At 46.5% G+C, this 23,056-nt stretch overlaps 1 pseudogene; it reads left to right on the forward strand.

The window, feature by feature from the left end:
- LOC146861151 (protein spire homolog 1-like) overlaps positions 1–23,056 on the forward strand; it is an 89,769-nt pseudogene that overhangs the window by 31,593 nt on the left and 35,120 nt on the right.

The raw sequence follows: 23,056 nt of genomic DNA on the forward strand, positions 1-23,056 counted from the left end.
CATGCAAAAATTTAAATGGGGTGGAAATATCCAGAGGAAGTTCCTCCAGATGATATGTGGCGGAATGCTCACTGGGTAATATTGTTAGTCTAAATGCAATTTGTGCTGGCGGCCCAGTCTAAAAGCCGCTGAATAGACCACTTCAACCGAAAGTTTGAAACGGCAGACACCTTAGCAGTGTCATTTTTTAAACATGGGAATTTTTGGTGCAATGTGTAAATTATTATAGTTAGTGATTCAAGTAAATAAAAGGATGGAGATCTGCACTGAGAAATTTATAGAAGTTGAATAGGGGCATATGTGGCTCTTGGGCTCCATATGACTCTTTTTCAGTCCTGATCATTCACCACAAGTCTACCAAGGGCCCCTCACCCATAATGTCCACAGCTCCAAAATTAAGGGCGGCGCTACACCGGCGTTCACAAAATCTGAGCAGAGGGATGAATAGTTCGGCACCTTGCCCTAGCCACGTGTAGAAACATCTCAAAGAGCTTTGCAAAACTCCCCTACTACTGTCATACAACAAGCATGACCCAAACTTACCCCTACACACCAACATCTAAACCAGAGTTCTCCAAAGTCTGTCTTTGAGGGCCGGATCCATGCCATATTTTTAAGATAACTACGGTTATCTAAATGGGGATATGCTCAAAATCTGGCATGGATCCGGCCCCCCAGGACCGACTTTGGAGAATCCTGATGTAAACAACTTCTATTATAGAGGCATACTACTCCCAGGGGTGAGTCCATCCTCTCCCCCGCCCACATAACTGCGTCCCTTTCACCTTTTAATTATTCCACTGACAACGTGATTTGGTGCCTTGAAAGGTCCCAGTTTATTCAAACATAACATGGTTGTACATTTTGCAATTTCACTTGGTCATTCATAAACATCCATGTTATTGTATATCCTCATTGTCCTTGTACATTAATTCTCGTTGCTTGTTCCCAGACAGTCAATTTTGCAAGGAGCCCCTTTTGCTGGGCCTTTGTGTCTGCGGTTCCAGGCTTCACCTTGCTATCGAATTTTGGGGGCGTCCGTCAGGACCTGCCTGGGCTGCATGTGCCGTTCCGCCTGCCCTGGACCCTTTGTTGGCCACTCGCCTGCTCCTCAATAGTCCCTGCCATGTGACAACCCAAGGATCCTGTGTGAGCATTTCATCTATTCTGCCTGTGGCTTTGTGCTGTCATTTAGCTCCCTCAGTACCCCTGCCGTGAGGCATCCCAAGGGCCCTGTGGCAGCATCACATCTACTCTGCCTGTGGTTGTGTGCCGTCATTAGCTCCTTCAGTGCCCCTGCTGTGAGGCATCCCAAGGACACTGTGTGAGCCTTCCATCTACCTCTAGTAAATGTTCTCTCTTTTGTGTATCTTGCCTGGGTTTCTTCCACCTCACCTCTCCTTGCGGCTGCGACACCCGCTTCCTTTGGTGTGGGTGGGTGGGATTCCGTCTTCCTCCTGTAGTGGGGGCTTGAGTGCTGACTCCGGGCCAGCGCCCCTTCTTAACCCTCCAAGCTGCTTGCCGCCTCCAACCCTGATTCAGGGGGCATTGGCTACTTTGGGGCGACTCAGTTTCACGGGATTCCGCAACAGGGGGGAGGGCTTTCCACCTCTGGGCGGCGTTTGCCCCGGGCCCTCATCGGGTCCAGCTGTGCCTTCCCTGGCCCGGGTTTCTACTCACCCATAGTGGGCGCTAAAGCTTAATAAATGGATTTAGTCTGCATGGCAATCCTGATCACGAGCTGACCAATTGAGTCAAGATCACTGCCAAGTTTGCCTCTTTCTACCACAAGTAATACAACTTTGAACATCGGAACACGTCTGGCGAGGTGCTGACATTTCTCTCTGTAATCAGTGTCCGGAAACTCTCAGCGACAAAGAGACAGATGCTTGAGGATGATATAATAGAGGAGGCAATAGCTAAGGCCACTAACAACATGCTGCATACCTACCAAATCACACGGTGCTACCGTGTGACACACGATAACGGCTCCCATCACACAGTCTCCAGGTGAGGAGCCGATATTGCACAGTGGCAGGGAGAACAAGCTGAAAATAACTGTAAATATTGGTTTTCCAGCTCGTTTTCTGAGGCTTTGAACTGCCGACATCCATTAAGGGGTGTGAAAACACCCCAGGACATCGGCAACAGGGTGGGGAGGAGGAGGATGGGGGCGGAGTGTGGTTCAAAAGATCCTCGTATGTGCTTCTTGGCATAGGGCCCCGCCCATGTCTCAGAGTGTGAGATTGTTCTTCAAGTTAGCAGGTATGATGCTGGTGGGGAAATCTCCCAGCACAGAAAGTTTCCTTATAGAGTCTTACAAAATCAATAAGTCAAAGCTGTCACTCTTGCTCTGTAAGGTGTTCAGGGAATCAGTAATGAATGATGGGATGCGTCCAGAGTGCAAGCGGGTCAGGATATCCTTAATCCTAAAAGCAGACAAGGAGCCTCTAACTATGCCAAATATAAGATAATTTCCATACTGAATGTGGATATGAAAATCCTGGTAAAGGTCCTGGTAAACAGGCTAAAACCAATCACACCTTTAATGATTCATCTATCAAAAGTAGAGCTTGTGCCAAATCTCTACTGCACCACACATCTCTATCACATATACTATAGCAAGTGAACGGAACCACCACACGAAATTAGCCATATCACTTGATCCTGATAATGCCTTCATTCATGTAGATCAGGAGTTTGTGTTTAATATTATGGAGACAATGTGACTGGAATTAGAGTTAATCAGCCAGGTGATATGGTTGTACACAGAACCCCCAGCAGTAGTGTACTGGGAGGAGTTTCTTTGGCTCTTTTCTAAGGTATTGCACAGTACCAGACAGGCTTGCATGCTCCTCACTCTTATTCATGCTAGCCTTAGATCCCCCTGGATAAGTCTATCTGTCAAATGAAGGATATTCGACAGATTGACACGGCTGCAGGCTCGTTTGAGCTCCTAGTCTACACAGGTGCCATTATTGTGTCTATTGACACCTACCATGTCCATTCTGGGTCTTGTATTGCAAATCTCGTTTTCCAGGTTCTAGATTACAGAATAAACTGGGATGAATGTGAGGTACTACTGATGACTAGACACAGAGATGAGAAAGTATTGGAGTCTGTACCCTTCTAATGGAAGACCTCATGAATGAAGTATTTGGATATATAAAACTTGAGGTTTAGAGAACATGGCAAGGGGTGAGCTGCCCCTACTTGTTGGCAAAATGGCCACATATCTTTTAGCATGGTCCAAGATGCAATTCCCTGGGGCAGGGTACAAATAATTGCAATAAACACTGTGTGTGATTCAATTATATATTTGCAATGGTCCACCAGTACCCCCTTGGGACCTATAGGGCTCCCTGAAAAGGAAGATTAAAGCCTTTGTCTGGGGTGGTGCCAGACACAGCTCAAAGTTTTCAATCTGCATGGGTCTACAGAGTCAGGGGGTTTATGCCTCCCGCACATGGAGATACACTGGTTGGCTCACACATGATTGCATATTAAACACGTTTCCTATATGCAAAGAAGCTCCTGATTGGGTACAGCTGGAGAAAGTTGCTCTCCACTCAGAAGATGGACTAGCCCTTTTGTATGTTAAGATATCATGGACTAGAAGACCCTCAACCCCGACAGTACACTCCCTGCTTTACACTTGGCGCAGAACTCATGAGAAGTTAGATTTCCATTTAGGCTGCAAACTAAGGCTCTTATATGGGGAAATGGAGAACTCCTTTTCTATCCTTCTCCTGTCAGGCGGCTAAAAGCCTGAGCCACTGGTGGGAATGTTGCATATCAAGTCAATCCTCAGACAAATCCTAGGGGGGGTCTCCTCCTGCCCGATAACAAGTGCCAAAGGGAAGCAGGTCTAAAACTGTAACACTTAATATCCTACAACAGTGGCACTGGTCCCCATTCAGATTACAGTTGGCTGCTCTAAGCAAGGCCTCAATGTGATGTGCAATGTGATGCAGAAGTGCAAAACGCAACTGTGCCATTGCCATATTCTCCTGGTAATAACCAACACAGGTCTCATATCTGCGAGAGGATTAAGGGGGAACTGGGTATTTGAGGTCCGTTATTGGCTTAGTATGATACGTCCAATATCCCGGAAGTGATGCATCAATGTGGGAGATGTTTTTCGACCTCTATGGCCAAGGCAGAGATCAAGCTATTGAGACTGTGGAAAATGCCAAGGGTCCTTATTTTTGATACATGGCTAAAGGACATGTTTAGCGTGGCTTCATTTGAGAAGCTGATATACAGAATGAATGGCCACCTGCGCAAATTGGAAGAAATATGGGGTTCTGTTCTTGCCCCATTAACTACACTCGAATGAGTGCTCTCCACAGTTTGCTTTAAGAATGTTCAGAGAGAGTTGCACTGACGAAGAGGCAGTGACAGGACATGGATTTTTGTGGATTTGGAGAATGAAGGTTTTTTTTTTCTTTTTTTCTTAAGGTGTTGTCCGTTTGTGTATGTTATCTGTTGTTTCGTTTAAGGAAAAGTTGTGGAGTTCCTTCTTTGATTCACCCTCATTTGTGATGGAAAGGTGTTCTAAAACATTTTACAAGTTTTTCTCTTCGACCTACTAAATATATTACGAGGAGAATTCACTACAACTATAACATCAATGGCAGTCCATGTAGATAAGTATGGATTTATAATTCTTAATGATATTCTGGAGGTAATATTTTCGTAGGTCGATGTGGAAAAATCTGTATTTTGACAAACAAGCAGCGGGAATATCTTTTATGTTGACCTTAACTGTAGGGCTTCTTTCAATTGCAAATGGAAGTCTGACTGGTCTGAGCTCAACAATTTGTGAAACCTTTATAGTCTCCACCAGGTGGCCTGGAGCAGGCACTTAATAACCTCATTGCATCTTTTAGGAGAATGGTAATGGTGTCTGCCAGTCATAGGACAATCCACATGCCATGTTTAAACTTACTGCATTAGAGTGAGGTGAATCAGTTGTATTTTCTCCAGGGAACCTATTCTCAGTGCTGTAAGTGCTGAGGTCAAGCACTTTTCTGAATATGTTGCAAGGGTTTGAAGAACGATTTGTAGTACATCTAAGAAGCAGACCCATCTGAACAGTCCAGCGACAGCCTCGGGTTAATACCCAACCATACCTTTATCAACTTATTCACGAGAGACCTTAAAATAAAAGCAATGCATCTGTATCACTCTGTAGATAACATGTTTTCAGCTGTTCCTGTTGTATCAGTTTCATAAAGCTCACTGCATGGGTATGTCATTCCCTGCTATTTACTGCTGGGATACTCTTAGGAAGTGGCTGCTTGCGCTTTATAAATGGGGAAATATAACCAGAGCAAAAGTGACACTTCTCCAGATGAAATTCGGAGAGAAAGCGCTTTCTTGGGCTGTTTATTAGTTTAATACTAATGATCTACATTTGGAAAGATTGAACAGTTGTAAGGTTATTTAACAACGCAAATTGAGACAACCGATAGGGCAACTCAACAAAGGTCCAAAGATCTGTTAAACCATATAGAACATTTCAAGTCATCAAGTTCTTACATTTCGTTGATTGTTGAGTTCAAGCCACAATTTCTATGGAGGACTACATTTTACACGGATTTTCAGAGCTTTGTTTCTTGCTGGAGTGTCCATTGAAAAAGGTAATATGCCGGGACTCTTGCAGTAGTTAGGCACAACCACTAGGTAGAGCCCTTACGGAAGCACAACCTTTGGAAAAAAATCAAAGATGCATTACATGAGGTTTTCCATCCTGTTGCTGAACTGTAAGGTTTTACTGATTTCGCTCTCCAGAGACAAGACTTGAGGAAAGCCTCGGTCCCCACGGTAATAAAATAATTTCATGTTTTTTTCTTCTGCACGTATATAGTTAGAAATGTTTTTAAATATTTTTTTAAAGCATTAGATGGGAGAGAAACAGAAGAAAAAGTAATATTTCACATTGAGAAGCTTCAAATATTTTCGATGATACTAAAATTGCAGCTGTATGTCAGACAAGCATTTACAATGCAATGGTCTCGGCATTGGTAAAGTTAGAGCTATTGGCATTGCTCATGACATTTTTGTTTATGTTTTTGTTTTTAAAACATTTAAAGAAACGGCATTGTTATTTACAATGTCAATAGCTTAATCACTCTCAAATGCGAGACCTTTTGCATTTGCAGTCACACACAGAGCCACACACACACAGCCACACACACACAGAGCCACCCACACACACAGAGCCACTCACATAAAGCAACCCACACGCAAATAGAGCCACCCATAGAGCCACCTACACACACAGTTACCCACACACAGACAGAGCCACCACGCATAGAGCCACACACACAGAGCCACATACACAGAGCCACACACACACACACACAGTGGCTTCCACAAACCTTCCAGCACCTGTGACGAGATTAGCAATAAATCATCATTTAACAGGGTTTAAGGCGCGAGAAACGAAGGAGTTAAATGCCAACATCAGAAGGAAATAAAAAGAGAACTTTGCCACTAAAGATAAAGCGTGCAGGAACTGCTGAGGGTGCTGCATAGGATGGACAGTGGAAATGTACAACACCAGCAGGCACTGGCTGCACGGTTCGATGGGGACTGTAATGCACAGGAAGCTCTAGACCACCACCCAACTCAGTAAAATTGGACACTACGTGAACGAGGGACTGGAGACAAGTATTTGGGTAGGAGCGGTGGGGGAAAGCGGGAAGCCCTGGCGTTGTCCCATCTAAGGCTTGAACAGTACATAATTCACAACAAAGCAGTCGCCCCTAGGGCATAAAGATCTGCTGCTTGGCAAAGAGTCTACAGTTCAACCGGAAGAGAGTCAATTCACCCACACACTTCTCTGGTAAACTTTGGAACCACAGGTTCGCACCAGGCAACTCCTTGACTCTAGCCCACCCGAAATGAAGCAGTCACTAAACATGCTTTTTTGACGTGGTGATATTTGACAGCAGACGAAAAGAGAAATGTATACATTAATGAAGAAAATAAAGTCACCGTATGATTAGTGTCCCTTTACAAACCCCTCCATTGTCCCCACGCGCCTCCAACAACAGCTGAATAGTGTTTAAAGGGGGGAGTGTTTGCTCAAAGCCGCAGGCATGCAGGCTCTATCCTGTGCCTCGCACCGCATTGTTGTTGTGGAATTGGCACGGAGGGGCTGTGAGGAAGCGTTGGATGCCCTGGAGGAGAGCAAGGTCCTAGGGGGTGTTGTTTGGACTCCTCCTGAAGTTGTGGCGAGGGACCGGTAGCACCCTCTTGTTTACGCCGGTCAAAATGATGGCACGCAGATGCTATTTTAAAAGCGTGCCGCGCTATAAAAATAAATAAATAAATATATACATTATGGGGGTTGGGGGGGAGAATTTACATGTATAATGAGCGGTGCAATGCTTTTTTAACGTGGTGATATTTGACAGCAGACGGAAAGTGAAATGTATACATTAATGAAGAAAACAGTCACCGTGTGATTAGCGTCCCTTTACAAAACCCCTCCGTTGTCCCCACGTGCCTCCAACAACAGCTGAATAGTGTTTAAAGGGGGGAGTGTTTGCTCGAAGCCGCCGGCATGCAGGCTCTATCCTGTGCCTCGCACCGCATTGTTTTTGTGGAATCGGCACGGAGGGGCTGTGAGGCAGCGTCAGATGCCATGGAGGAGAGCGAGGTCCTAGGGTGTGTTGTTTGGACTCCTCCTGAAGTTGTGGCGAGGGACCAGTAGCACCCCCTTGCTTACGCCGGTCAAAATGAAGGCACATTCCTGTATACTCCCCTTGCCTCCAGCTGCACTCCAGCTTTGGCGGTCTGCTAGATCCCATCCCATTCATTAAGTACGTTGCCCACTACAACGTAATCTTTTTACATAAATAACAAGCAACCTACATTTCACAGACCAGTAATGCACAAACGGTGCGTAGGTAAATAATGAGGCATTCTTACGTACGTAGCTTCGGCCCGAGGAGAGGGAGCGAGCGCCACCATGTTTCTCCGAGGTCAAGCAGAAATGCCTCGGAGAGACACAGCGGCGGTTTCGGATTCGGGGGCGTGTTTTTCTTTTCTCTCCTCTTGCCATTGGCTGGAGGAGATAATCAGAAAAGTAGAAAAAAACACGCCCCCGAATCCGAAAAGGACGGGGCCTGATCGGAGTGACAAAGCCTCTTCTCCAATGGCTGGCCAGCATTCAAGAGGCCAGCCAATGGAGAAGAGGGGAGAAGAGGGGCGGGTTCAAGCCCCTCTTCTCCAAAACATTAAATCTCCGACTTCCGGTTCTGCCTTCGGCAGACCGGACGGTCCTCGACCTAAATAACTAGTGCAAAAATATTGCAGCTTCATGCTATGTGTGCATTATCCTGATAATGTGGTTTACAGCATTGTAAACTTGCTTGTGCAATGATTTGCATCTTATAAAAATGGAGTCTACACCAGGTGACACGTAATTGGGCTACTTTACCTCTTAGAGGCTTCCTTTTGTGTCTCACTTAATAGCTGGCTCTTCGACAACATACATATATATATGTGTGTATTACCTACTGGCGATCGCCAGTAGGTAGTTATAGTTCGGACCTATTTTCCAAAGGAAAAGCATTTTTTGTTTTTCCAACAACTTTAGCGCCGGTTGACGAATCTTCGCGAAATTTTCAAAACTAGTGGGGCGCTCCGGGCAGCTCCTGTCTTGAAAGTATCGGGGTGATTCGCCAAGCGGGGGCTGAGAAAAAAGGGGGGTCCCAAAACGTGTTTTCGCCATGTTATTTTCCATAGGACACTTTAGACACGGCTACAGCCCGAACTGCTGAACGGAATTACACCAAACTTGGCAAAAAGGTAGCCCTTGGTTCAGAAAGAGTCCTTTTTGTTAAATGGTGTAAATCTGTTCTGTAGTTCCTGAGAAATTAAAAAAATAGGGGTCGGAAAATCAATTTCCCATAGGAAACTTTAGCCAAGGCTACAGGCTGAACTGCTGAACGGAATTACACCAAATTTGGCAAAAAGGTAGTGCTTGGTTCAGAAAGCGACCTTTTTTTAAATGGTGTAAATCCGTTCAGTAGTTGCTGAGAAATTCAAAATAAAAGTTTCAATATCTAGGGATGTGGTGGATTTGCGAACCCTCCCGACCACGAGCTTCCCTGTGATTGGCTGCCAACACTCCAAACCAGGAAGTGTTGGCAGCCATCATGTGACTCGGTAGAACCGAGGCACAAGAAAACAGTAAAAACAAAGGTGAAAAACAAGAAAAGGGGGCAGGGTAGAAACACCCTGGCCCCCAGGCCTGCTCAGGGGGTCCCACAAGGACCCCCAGGTCCAAAAAAAGCATTTCTATTTTTTAATTTCGGTGAAACTCACGCTGGGGACGTGAATCCTGCCGATTTTTTTTTTTTTAAATGAAGCGCGGGCTCCCGCGCTTCATTTAATTGAGGCCCCTGGGTGGGCCAGGTCCCGGGGGCATTACCAAAAAATATAAGCAGGGGCCCGCCGGGGCCACCGCAGCCCCAGGTACCGCCACCCCCCTGGGCTTGTTTAATTTATGGCGGGCCTCCAAGGCCCCCCAAGCCCTGGAGACCACCACGCCCGGGGGCCTTTCTCAAATATTCGCTGGGAGCACACGCCCCCCCCCCGCAGCTCCGGGGACCGCCTCCCCCGGGGCTTCTTTTTTTAATAAATATTAAACTGTGTGGGGGGGCTCAAACCCCCCACATGCCCCGGGGACCGCCAACTCCCTGGGGCACTAATCATGTAAATTCCGGGGTCTGTTACGGACCCCCAAGCCCCGGGGACCACCACCGCCCTAGGGCTGTACACTAGTTGGGAGGGGGGCCGCGCGGCCCCCCTCCTGGTGCCCTCGATGGCCCTGGGGACCGCCACCCCCCAGGGCTGGCTCCTGCAGTGTCCCGGGATGCCCTCCCTTGGGACACTGCTGTTTGGAATGACAGGGCAGGAGCCGTGCGGCTCCTGCCCTGTCATTGCAAACTCTGGTTTGGATTTTGGAAGCGAGAGCAGGGGAACCTGCTCTATCTTCCAAAATCCAAAGCAGATTGCTTTTCCACACGGGGAGCTGCATGTCAGCAGCCCCCCATGTGGAAAAGCAATGCTGGCTCCCGCAGGAGGCGGGGAGCCGGCGGGACCGTGGGGGCATTGGGGCTGCCCCCATGGTCCCCAACGGATAGGGCCGGCCCCGGGGATGGAGTCCCTGGGACTAGAAGTGGCCCGGGACTCCCCCAAAAATAAATAAATAAAGGCTGGCCCCGGGAGATGGGGTCTCCGGGCCAATAGAGGCCCCAGAAGGGGGGCCACGCAGCCCCCTCCTAAAAAAAAAATATATATGTGGTCATGCCCCGGGGATGGGGTCCCTGGGGCCGGAATTGGCTATGGGAGGGGGCCCATACAGCCCCCTTCCTGTTTAGATTTCTTTTTTCTTTTTTAAAAGGGGGTCAGACCTTGGGGGAGGGGTCCCCAGGGCCCAAAAAAAGGAAAAAGAAGGGGGGCCCCACAAATTTATATTTTTTAAAAGACCGCCCCCTCCCAGCAACACTCTGCAAACGCGCCCTGTGGCATGTTTTAAGTTATGGGGGGTCCCTGGGGGCCAACCTGGGGGTACCTCCCGTATGTGCCACAGAGCTGCCTTACAGAGAGGTGGTCCGAGGCCACGCCCTTTTGTACACCTCTCTGCAATGCAGCTCTGTGGCGCTTACTGGAGGTACCTGGTGGGCTAGTTGGAACCCAGGGACCCTCAGGACTCAAGGGGATTTAATCCCCCAATTTACAACGCACCAGGGGCGCGTTTGTACACTTGTCACATCAGGCCCCACCCCCCTCCCTGCACCACAGTGCAAACGCACCCTGTGGTGTGTTTTAAGTTGGGGGATTAATTCCCCTTCAATCCTGAGGGTCCCAGGGGGCCAACTAGTCCACCAGGTACCTCTTGTAAATGCCACAGGGCTGTGTTGCAGAGAGGTGCTCCGAGGCCATGCCCCTTTTTACACAACTCTGCAAAAGCGGCTTCTGGTGCACTGCTGGTGGGGCGATGAGGTCATCTTGTGTCCTGGGGACCTCAAGACACAAGTGGACTTCATCCTCTGAGCAGCAGTGTGCCAGAAGCCGCGTTTCAAGCGTGGTGTAAAAAGGGGCATGGCATCAGAACACCTCTCTGAAACGCAGGTCTGTGGCGCTTACTGGATGTAGCTGGTGGGCTACTTGGCCACCAGGGACCTTCAGGATTCAAGGGGACTTAATGGGGATGTCATAGTTAGAAATTAGCATTTAAAAAACCTTAGAAATTCACTGAAAAAACCATAGGTTATAGGGACGTTATAGTTAGCTGGACATTTCACTCTTACAAGACCATAGAAATTCCACCGTTATAGTTAGTTCTGCTAACTATAACTCGCGCACAAGCAATGCACTACTCATGACGTCACATATTACATAATTTATGACATGGTCAGTGACATCACTGATGACATCACTGATGACATCTCAAATGACATCACTGATGACATCATCTGTGTGAAAATCTGATGCACCTCCTCACACTCTAATATAACCTTTGATACACCCACTGTAAAATTCAGACTACCATTTTCTAAATCATTGACACACCAATACCAGTTACTACATATGCAGTCACTGATTCCTAGGTCTACATAAACATCCACTCATTCATCCATACAATCACTCATACATGCAGTCACTCATCAATACAACACTATGATATGCACTCATACACCTATACAGACACTCCCACACCGCCACTCATCCTTGCAGTTACTCACACACCTAGTCAGTCATGCTAAGAATCAATCACACTCCCATTTACTCACCTATACAATTATACACACACCACCTCACTTATTCATACAGATACTAACGCATACTTATTCTCTTATATAATCAGCGATACAAGTACACACTCATCCATACAGACAGTCTCACAATCACTGACTATCATGTAGAGTCATTTATATACTTCAACTCTCACATACACTGCCTTTTACATATGTAGTTACTTGGACATGTACCACTGAGACATCCATTCACTCACCCACACACCCATACACACACCCACGCACCCATACAGCTGTTTCCACATGCACTCTTGAACCCATACACCCAGTGAATCAACCACGCACTCATCTATGCACAGAGTCACACACCTCTCACCCACCCACACACACACTCAATCTCCCAAAAAAATACTCAGACAACCAATCAATAACCTATATAGACACTCATGTAGCTACTGACCAACCCATGCAGCAGCTTGCACAACAACAGACAGACTGATACAGACATTCACACAGTTTAGTCACTAACCCATGCATTCAGTAAGACAAATTGAATCACTCACTTATACAGTCAGTTACGCACCTACTAAATCCTCCATCCTGGTACTTATACACCCACTCATTCTTCAATACACCTTGGAATATATATAAAACATATTTAAACTTTACAGAAACACACAGTCACTGGATGATGTCATCAGTGATGTTACTGACCATGTTATGAATGATTTAATATGTGACGTCATGAGCAGTGCATTGCGGGTGCACGAGTTATAGTTAGCTGAACTAACTATAACAGTGGAATTTCTATGGTTTTGTAAGAGTGAAATGTCCAGCTAACTATAACGTCCCTGAAATCTATGTTTTTTTCTGTGAATTTCTAGGGTTTTTTAAATGCTAATTTCTAACTATAACGTAGCTAAAACCTATGTTTTTTTCAGTATATATATATATATATATATATATATATATATATATATATATATATATATATATATATATATATATATATATATATATATATATGCAATATAAAAGCCTGTTCCAGTTCTTAGAAAAGAAGTTCCAGTTCTTAGAAAAGAGGACGCTGAAGATGGGGGTGCTGGAGGGAGGAGAGATGGAGGAGAGCAATGTGTCTTCTTCTCAAACCTAAGATTTTTTGTTTTATCATGCCTGGTATATTTTTTCAGGTGAGAGTTTGAGTCCAAGCTCTTTGAAAATCAAAAAGGGTTTGACTCACATTAAATCCTCCTCTCCATTAACAAAGATTAACAAAGCCAATAGGTCTCAGCTTTAAATAGCCGAGCTATTGGCTTTGCAGATACTTGTTTGGACTGGCATGTGAACTCATGTTCCTAGACACACATGCACACATGTCTAGCAAGTGTGAAATGTATTTCCTATTACAGAAATCCCATTACTAGATACCCGCCATGCTACATGATGCATGCACACATGTGCGCATGTATCCTAATACGTGGATAATGAGGCACATGTACATCATCTTACTTGTGTGGTGATGTATGTGCACGTGTGATGATGTGTGCATGCACACAAGTGATATGAGGGAGCTGCAATTTTGATTTTTTAATTTACTGTTCTAAAATTGTGGAGGCCGATGTTGGAGAAGTAAATTTAAAAATGATTACATGTGTCCTAACGCACATTTTAAGAAAAGACCATACCATCAAATTGCAGCAGCCACGCCCCTAAAACAAAAAGAAATGGGCATGACGGGGAGGGTGGAGGGACAATGGTAGTTCGAGTGGAGGGCGTGGGGGAAAGTGAACACCTCCAAGAGGCAAGAGCAGGGTGGTCAATGGAGGAGTTGGGGTCCTAATTTTAAAAAATAGATAAATACGAACAAACGCCAGGTGAGGAAGCAACAGACGAGCAGCGTGGGGATGGGGGAAGCAAAACAGAGAGAGCCGAAGTCAATGGAGAAGTAGCACATGAGGAAAGAGAAAGAAAATGTGTTTCCTTGGAGCGCTTCACGGAAAATAAAAAAGTAGTTCTCTCAATACAAGCAGTCAGCAGTGGCACAAATACAAGTCAATTAATCAGAAGACAGTCAGACTGAAAAGCAGTAAAGACACAAAAAGTGGCGTGCATTTTTTAATAGTGCAGAAACTATGAGTACAGAATCTGCTGGTGTATAATGGAGATTTTCCACGTTTTTTAAAACTCTCAGTACAGAAGGTGAATTGCCCTTTCTGATACTGACATGAGAATCGTTGTTTTTCCCATACTGATGATGTGTTGTTGTGATAGTATTCCTGCTCAACTGGTTCTCTATGATGGTTCTTTCTTCGATAAGGTGAGGTGTGTTTACTGGCTCTATTTTCTGTCAAGTGATCTGTCCCTCTGAGATTCCTCCCACTCGAGGTGGTGCTCTGGTTCAGCCATGTCCAGTGGCTCTGCCTGTCTGTCATTGCCGCTTCTGGTCCATTTTTGTAGCAACTGTCTAGCCTTCTTCCTGGCTCCCCCCGCCCAGTCACCATGCCTCCCCTGACCATGCCTGCCTCCTGCTATTTCCCTGCGCCATCCCTGATCAATCTTGGCTTGGAGCACTATCCTCTCATGTCACTGCTTCAGATCTGGAAAGTGAAAGGGAGTGGAGGCCTGATTCCTGGGCCTTTCCAGCTCACTCCTGCAATGTTTACGAGACACCATTTGTGCTCTTCTGCCATACACCCGGGGTTGGAGATTTGCTTCTGCTGAATGGCTTATTGTTCTATTTTCTTATGATTGGGATTTTCTCAGTGCCGGCTGCTTCGGAACAGGGGTGGTTCGGCGGGGGTGATGGATTAAAAATAAAAAAATTAAAAATAAACTCACCTTCTCCGCTGTGCCTCAGCATGCCTCACCTGCCACTGCACGCCTCTGCTCCATCCTCGGTCTGCTGGAAGCACCGGAAGCATCCAGGATTCTGGACTCACCCAGACAATCACGACGCTGCAGGAGCAGTGTCGTGATTGGTCTAAAAGTCCTGTTTGGAAGCTCAGGCAGCACCTGGGAATGTTCTCCACGGGACTGAGCAACACAGCCCTATGGAGAACATGCCAAGTGTGCATCAAGGTTTGGACGGCCCTAGAGGGCCGGCCAAACCATCATGTGCACTTAGAGCTGTGCAAACCACTCCTCCCTTTTTCTGGTGTGACAGAGCCCAGCCCCGCCCGACTCCCGCATGTAAAAATAAAATGGTAATAACATCCTGTTATTATCATTTTATTTTTAGTTCGAGCCTGGGCTGCGCATGCTTGTGAGGCATGCTGTATTCAGGTAGGGACTTGAACGTGGGGCCCACTCTCTGCCCATTTTTTAGGTCTCGGGACCATCCGGTCTGCCGAAGGCAGAACCGGAAGTCCGGAGATTTAATGTTTTGGAGAAGAGGGGCTTGAACCCGCCCCTCTTCTCTCCTCTTCTCCATTGGCTGGCCTCTTAAACGCTGGCTAGCCATTGGAGAAGAGGCTTTGTCTCTCCGAACAGGCCCCGTCCTTTTCGGATTCGGGGGCGTGTTTTTGTTACTTTTCGATGGGCGTGTTTAAACGCCCCCGAATCCGAAAACACGCCTCCGAATCCGAAAATGCCGCTGCCTTTCTCCGAGGCATTTCTGCTTTCACCTCGGAGAAAGGCAGTGGTGTGCTTGTCTCTTAGGGTACTGCCAGATTGCCCCTGAGGCCGATATGACCCTTGTAATTTTACAACCCTGTTCCGCTGCACGCTTGTGGTCAAGAATATGATGCTTGCACTATTTCCGTTTAAATTAGGAGACCCACATCAGTTGCGAGCCTACCAAAATGTAAAAGAGACGTTTAAGAGTTTTTGAAACCCAAAAAGCGTGGCTGCCCCTCGGTGTGTGCCAAATTCTTTCGGTTTCAGATGTCCTGCTGGAAGGTGGCAAGTCCGTTGGAAAGTTCTGGAGTAGGCGGCCTTTGTGAGATTGACATGTGACGTCGACAACCGTCAGGAGGACAAGCATCTCCTCTTGTAGCCATCTTGGAAGCGATATCTTTGCGCCTTAACAGAGGCATCGCGACACTCGGCTTATTCTGTAGCACCGCAGCCCGAGCATTTACTACACTGTCATGTCCATGTACCGTGGCACCCCCGCCGGCCGCCACCAGGGCAGATACGATTACAGTTCTGGGGGACCCCGTGGGAAGCATGGGCCCGAGGCGGCCATGCTGCGGTGACCTGAAGAGGAGGAGGTGGTAGAAGACCGGCGGCCTGAAGATGAGGCCGAGCCGCTCGAAGAAGCTGAGCCTGAGGAGCCGCAGGTGCCCATTAACTTGGACATCAAGAACCTCCTCAAACCTGGATAAAAGCCTTTCACCCAGCGGTGTCGCCTCTTCGTAGGCAACCTGCCACCCGACCTGAACGAGGACGAGTTTAGGAAGCTCTTCAGCAAGTACGGCCAACCCAGCGAGGTGTTCATCAATCGTGACCGCGGTTTTGGCTTCATCCGCCTGGTGAGCATACTCTTGGGGCGGGAATGGAGATGGCGGGATGTGCTAATGCCGGTCGCAGTGTTCCCTTTGTAGACCTCCCCGTGTAATGTGCACATTTTGTAGACCATTCTGCAGCTCTATGATGTTCCGTCACCTATGTAGAGTCCACGTGTAACGAGCGCCCTTCCATTGTGCGGCCCGTGTATCGTTGTGTAGTGCGCTGAGTAACATCTTGCCCCCAATACAATATATTGTGCGTCAGATGACCCCATGCATAAAGCCTCTTATATAAACCGGTTCTCTTTGGTACAGATCACGACGTAACCCATAGTCCAGTCCAGAGAATGGTTGCGCATAATTTTTTGTTTTCTCTAGTGTGTGATGCGGAGCTACCTTTGAGTTAGCAGTGCAACTGCTTTCAGCTAGATCCCAGCACAGCCAGGTGCCCTGCGGAACACTTCTTTTCTGTTATATTCCATGGACTCCACTACTCGTAATGCAGCTCCCTCTTTACACTGGACATTGTGTACTGTGGCCCGCGTTTAATGACGTGAAGCACACTTAATACAGAGTCTTTTAATTCTGAAATCTGCCTAGTTTAAACCCCCCACTCGCGGTTTTCCACTATGTATGTGCCTGTGTGTGTGTGGCTCTGTGTGGGTGGCTTTTTGTAGGTGGCAATGCCAATAGCTCTAACTTAAACAATGCCGAGACCATTGCATTGTAAATGCTTGTTTCATTGGCTTGTGTCATTGTCCACTGTAAACTGTGGCTTTTCATTGGTCAATAGTCTTAGTAGTCCCTCCTTAGTACTGCATTGTCTCATTCTGTAACCTCCCATGGCGACACCCCCGTTACGAGTGTTGTTACTCAGAAGGCTTTAATTACAGGCTCCGAGCACTATTTTCTCACAAAGCTTCGTCAGGCAGGAAACACTCCCTTCTGAAGCTTTTTTTAAAACTTTTATAGCACGATCGCATTTGCAATGCAATAGGTCTCTCATTTGCGAGAGTTTAAGCTATTGCCATTGTAAATGACAATACCTTTTATTCATCTGTTTTAAAAACAACACATAGATAAAAAGGCATTGTCATTTACAATGCTAATAGCTCAAACTCTTGTAAATGAGAGACCTATTGCATTGGAAATGCTTGTTCTTTTTTGCACTGCTGAAATAGGTGAGGGTGACGGTCCTCCGCCTTAGCGGAGAGGCCGCCACTGCATTTGCTGCACTCTAAAGGTGCATATGCGTATCTTGACTTGCCTAACTTCGCCTCTTGCGATTCGGGTTTGCTTTGTTGTGTTCAACTCTCTTGGTCAGTGGTGTTGTGTTTTCCTTGCTGTTCTTGCCGCTGATGGCTAGTACCTTGTGTTTGTTATAAGCAGTGGTCAAAGTGAGCGGAATCGGAGGAGCACAATGTGCCCATACTTTTTTAATTTAAGAAAAACATTTCCCCTACTCTCTGTGAAAAGATAACCGTCTAAGGATGGTTAATTCTCAGACCTGAAATGCTGAAGCTGAAGTATAAAGCAGGGAGTCTCCTGTGCTATGAAACTGAAGGCGGACAGACAGCTAAGCTAGCCTTCTTGTCAGGGCGCATGTAGCCTGAAAGAAATGTAAATGTGTACAACTGGTCAGTCTGCAAATGTAAAAGGGAACTCAGAAGCTGGTATTGGCTTTAATTCATGAAATGACTTGACACGTCCTGATGACACCGACTATTTTCGACTGGTATTGGAAAGGTGTTACCAGCTGAACTGTGAACTGTGCGCTTTTTAAAGGGGTGCAGGGGCCAGTGTCACACCCCTATCTATTCCCAACCAGCTTTCAATTCCGTGGCTCTCTGGTTACAAACACAGACCTTTGCAGCGCATTAACTAATAGAGGTCTCATAAAGTACAATAGTTCACTTTCAACTGATTAACTTTACTGGCATATATTTTACATTTAAACTGTGTGTTATTTTATATGTACACACCTGAAGGTGAAAGACCCAAAAAGTTATAGAGTATTTGTTTTTTTTTTAACCACGCCTTTGGCTCCGCCCCACTCTTACCCACCCTGTCCCTATTGCGCACAGCATCACAGTTCCCTTGCTGTTTTTTTTATGCACTTCAACCGCTGGTTATAAGTTCATCTCTTGGACCCTTAAATTTTCTGGTCAGTGTATTTTTCTTGCTAGTTTTGATTGTTCTGGCTTACTCTGCTCTGCATCTGGTGCTTGTCTTGGGGAAAGGTTATTTTCCCTCATTTTGGGTCCTATCTGATTCACCTTTAGCTGGGCCCTTTGGTCCGCCACTTGGCTTTCCTCCCAGCATTTTCTCTCATGGCATGAAGAGTTGTTAGGAGTTGCGGACAGTGCTTCATTGATGGCTTTTCCCGCATTTTCTCTTTCAGGTTTCCTAGGGACTGGTTATGTGCTCGTCTTCTTGCTTGAATAACTGTTTTGAGTCCTCCTTTGATCTGTTCAATTGAGATGGCTCGTTTTTGTCTCTGTCTAGTGCTTTCCTTCCTTGATATGTCTTTCGTGCTGTGGGTGGGTATTGCCATGGCTTTTGTTTGGTTTCTGGTGGCCCTGCAGTCAGCAGGCTTTATTTTGCGTGGTATATCCTCATGCATTCACGACGTTGATGACTAAGACCGGTGGGGTGGTAATGCTTGATTTGTTGGCCCTTCTCTCCTAATCCCCACTTTGCTGCTATTCTAGGCCTAGTATCTGCTGGCATTCCTATTGGCATGGTAGGGCTTATGTGTAGTAAAGCAAGGAAACCATGAGCAGTAACAGAATAAGTACAGAGCCCTAAAAATATACATAGGTGAGCGGCAATAGAATAGCCTCTATCACGGGTGAGGTCTCACGCTCACCCGATAAGGATGGTGACAAGGAAGACCTGGACTCAGAGTGCTGAGATGACCTGAAATTTATCAGGCCACTTCAAGTTGCCACCAACTATGGATTATCCGTTTATGCATACAGGTACACTCCGACCCGCAACCTGAGATCTGCCCATATGCACCTCGTGACAACACCCCCCTTTAACCAGAAACGCTTTGGTGGAACAAGGTTTACCACACTAGGTCCCAGACACTGAAACTCCCAACCTCTAGAGATTAGATCCTGCACAGACCTCATGACCTGCCGCAAACTCCTAAAAACATGGTTATTTAGACAGGCATACGAGTAACGTATCACTCTAACACCTTTCAGAGTAGCGCCACGAAACCAATCTGGTGTACGTGCGCTCTACAAATTAAGTATAACATAACATACTCAAAAGCTGCTTAACATGGGTACTGCAGCTGCTCCTGGCGAGTACCTTCCACATCTGCATTTAGTTTACGGGATTTCAGCTCTGCTGGCACTGATGTCAATCTTTTGTGCTCCTGGCAGTGGTAGGTTTGCACACAGGCCCACATTAGGTGTTGGCCTTTATTGACAAATTAGGCTCAGGTGGGATTGTGTGGCTAAATTTAATCACAGGTTTTGTCCATTTTTGTTACTCCTGATATTTTTCTCTCAACAGATTTAACCAAGTAACACCTGGGTAAATTTGCACAGGAAAAAAGCAGGTTGCAGAAAGGGAACAACGACAATAAAGGGGTGCACAAACGCTGATACTGAAGGTTATTCCGCATTCCAACTTCGTTAACACTAAAGAGGAAGAAATGTCACAATGGTGGAAAGAATGAAATGTGCAGCTATCAGTCTCTCCCACTGTGAAATTCACGCACAGCACTTCCAGGAGTTAGATCCTCCGACTATTGCAATTCCTTGTATTGTCTCTAGCCCATCTGGGTGGTGCACGCATTAAAGAGGGTGCAGAATTAGGAACCCCATTTTATGTTCTGGCATGCAATGTTCACACTGCTTTTCTCAACCTTAAAAGCCGCTTATATTGTCTCCCCAACAAATAATGTTCAGACTTTGAACCTCGTGCAGCATAGAGCAGTGTGGGGTCCTGTTTCTTCCTGTCCCTAAAGGTGCCTTTGGTCTTCTGTTTCCTATTGAAGTGATAATGCTTTGGCAGTTATGGAATTATAAGTGCAAGCCTCTCACGTGTGGGGCTCTTTGCGCCCAGCAGCACCCACCGTAGTCCCGGAACAAACTCTCTGAATAAGGACATCTGGGCTAAAACCCTCTTGTATGGATCCCTCCCTTTTCATGAGCTTGGAAGGAGCGGCGTTAGAATTGTTACTAGATTTTTTTTGTAGTCTGTAAACCAGAGGCAGCCTTGGAGTGGGATGTAGAAAGAACAATAAAACAGACTTTTGAGAGTAATAAAGGAAGAAAGTGTAATTCATGTTTTTAATTAACCCAGTGATATCGTTTAAGCCTAGGATCGCATAACCTTCCGGCAATGCAGTAATATGATGTTCAAAAGAATTCCCCTTTGTCTCTTTCAGGGCAGTTGTCACCCATGGGTGCAGCTCGATGGATGAGGAAACTGATTACACCACCTTTGCTCCCTCTACTAAGGGCAGAATGGTGGCCTGTTGTAATCTGACACCTGTGGGTCTTAACAGGGTCACCCTGGGTCTGTCAGCACTCCGTGCCCGGTGGTGTCATGGGCAGGGCAGATGTCTGATGTCACTGTGGTGCAGGGGTTACACTTTTCGAATATCGTGGGACCTTCTTTCACCCACGCCCTACCGTTCAGAACGGTTCCCTCTGAAGCCAGGCAGGAACCTGTCAAAATGGCTTCCCTCTGGGCATTCTGCAGCTGCGGGATTCTGGCCCTCGTCAAACGTTTCTCTCGTGAGCGGGAGGGTTAGAGATAAGGCAGTGGTCTGAGAGGGCAACCGCGAGCAGCCGTCGGCTCTTGTGCAGCGGCATCAGTGTTCGCTTTGTTCCATAGAAGTTCGGTCATACCGAGTGCCTCTTTTTTTATTTTTTTTAAGTGGTACAAGCAAGGAAACAATACGGAAGTTTCGAAGCATATGACGTTGTTACATCATTCTGTACCTACAACCCCCAGCAAACAGAGACGCGAGCTAAGGCCCCTCCCTCCATCAGAATCATAACTCGTCCCGAGCCGGTGTGTAGCGTTTCTTGGGCTAATGGGTTTCATTGAAAGGGCGTCGATGCATCTGTCTAAACGTCGGGGTGGAGGTGATGGGGGGGGGGGGGGGGGAGGGTTACTTTGTATATTTGTCCCCCAAGCCCCAAAGCTGGCAGATAGCAACACAAGGGGCGGGGTCCCGAAGAGCAAAGATGAATAAACATTTGCAACGACGGGTGGTTGTTCTGTGTTTACAGAGGGATCATTTGACATTGCAACTCGCAAAACATTATGGGGCTTATTTACAAGCCCAGTGCGCCACTTTTGCGCCATTTTTAACACGGGAAAAGTGATGTGCGGGTGGCGCAAGAGCTTGTAAATAAGCCCCTATGTGCCTACAGCCAAGTCGGGGGTTGCCCTGAGCGTACAATCAGCACTGGAAATGGAACAAATACTCCTGGATACCATAAATCGGGGCGTGGGAAGCACTGGGGCAGTCTTTAATTTGTGAATACATAAGTGCCAAGGCTCAGGAGACCACTGCAGCTGGCACTACCGACTGGAACTGCCACCCCTGCCATTTGCCAATATAAATGCTCCCTACTAGGCATCAAACCCATGTGCGCATGACAGGTAGGACCATTCTAGGCATTCCAAAACAGGAGGAATGGCCCGGACGCACTAGAGTAACTTTTTAAGTGTGTATCTAATTGGTAAACTGCTGTATTTCACTCAAAAACAGTCAGCACCACCATGTGATGGTCTGTCATAAGTAACTGTCAGTCTTAATATTTAAGATCGAGCACAGGCAAACACCGGCACATAATAAGCACTACTTGAGGGTTAAGGTGTGGCTGCAGAAAGGGATAGACGGACAAGGGGTGGTGCCACGAGTAACTATCTATGGCTCAATTTATCCTTCTTTTTTTTAATCGCCCACAAAGAAATTCGCAACAAGGGCAAATGTGATGATAAATCAGTTTTGCCTCACTCAATTGTTCACAAACAGCCTGTGTTCTGAAATTTCTTACAGGGTAAGACACCTGCTGCATAGTGTTTTTGTACACTGGTCAATTTCCAGGGTATATCAACTGTAAAACAACTCTGGTAGCTCATGGATTCGCTGGAGAGAGCTGTGTCTGGACATAGTTTTGATTCATAAAATAGCATTGAGAGTGATGGTGCCTGCTGCCATACACACGGTGTGACAGGCAGTCAATGGCTTGTGAATAGCTCAAGGGGCAACTGCTTTATTCAGACAGAGATCTTTGGGCTACCCACTGGTCTAATGCAGCACAGTGAGCTATGAACCGGCATCAAGGAGCTGCATGCAAACTGCAAGGCCTACATTTAGAACTTTATTGGCATTTTTCTATACATTTCTGTATTCTAAGGTTGCTAAAATCAGTCTCTTTCGGAGTCGTAAAAACGTATTAGTACCCCATCCACTTCTGTAGACCCCACAGAGATATTAAATCCTGACTTTTTGTCTCTCCAGACCAAGCGCTCCTAACATACAATGAATAATTTAAATTGTTATTACTTTAATTACTCATACAGACAGACCCACCTAAAATTCTTAGTGCATGCATATATCTTACGCACAGGAGATACAAAGGTCAATAACCTACCTCCAAGTCATAGTTTGTTCATATGCACTTGTGAACTGACAACACACTGAATGTGTTTCCCTTCACAGCACTGGCATCAAGCCACTAGGGTCAAGGGTTGGCGATTATACCAGGACAGAGTCAGCAGGATTCACTGGGGCTGGCCCGGATCCCGCTCCATAGGAGCTGCTGGACCCAGAACCCATCTGGA

Source organism: Triturus cristatus, chromosome 3_1 (genome assembly GCF_964204655.1).
Source record: "Triturus cristatus chromosome 3_1, aTriCri1.1, whole genome shotgun sequence".
Taxonomy (NCBI): domain Eukaryota; kingdom Metazoa; phylum Chordata; class Amphibia; order Caudata; family Salamandridae; genus Triturus; species Triturus cristatus.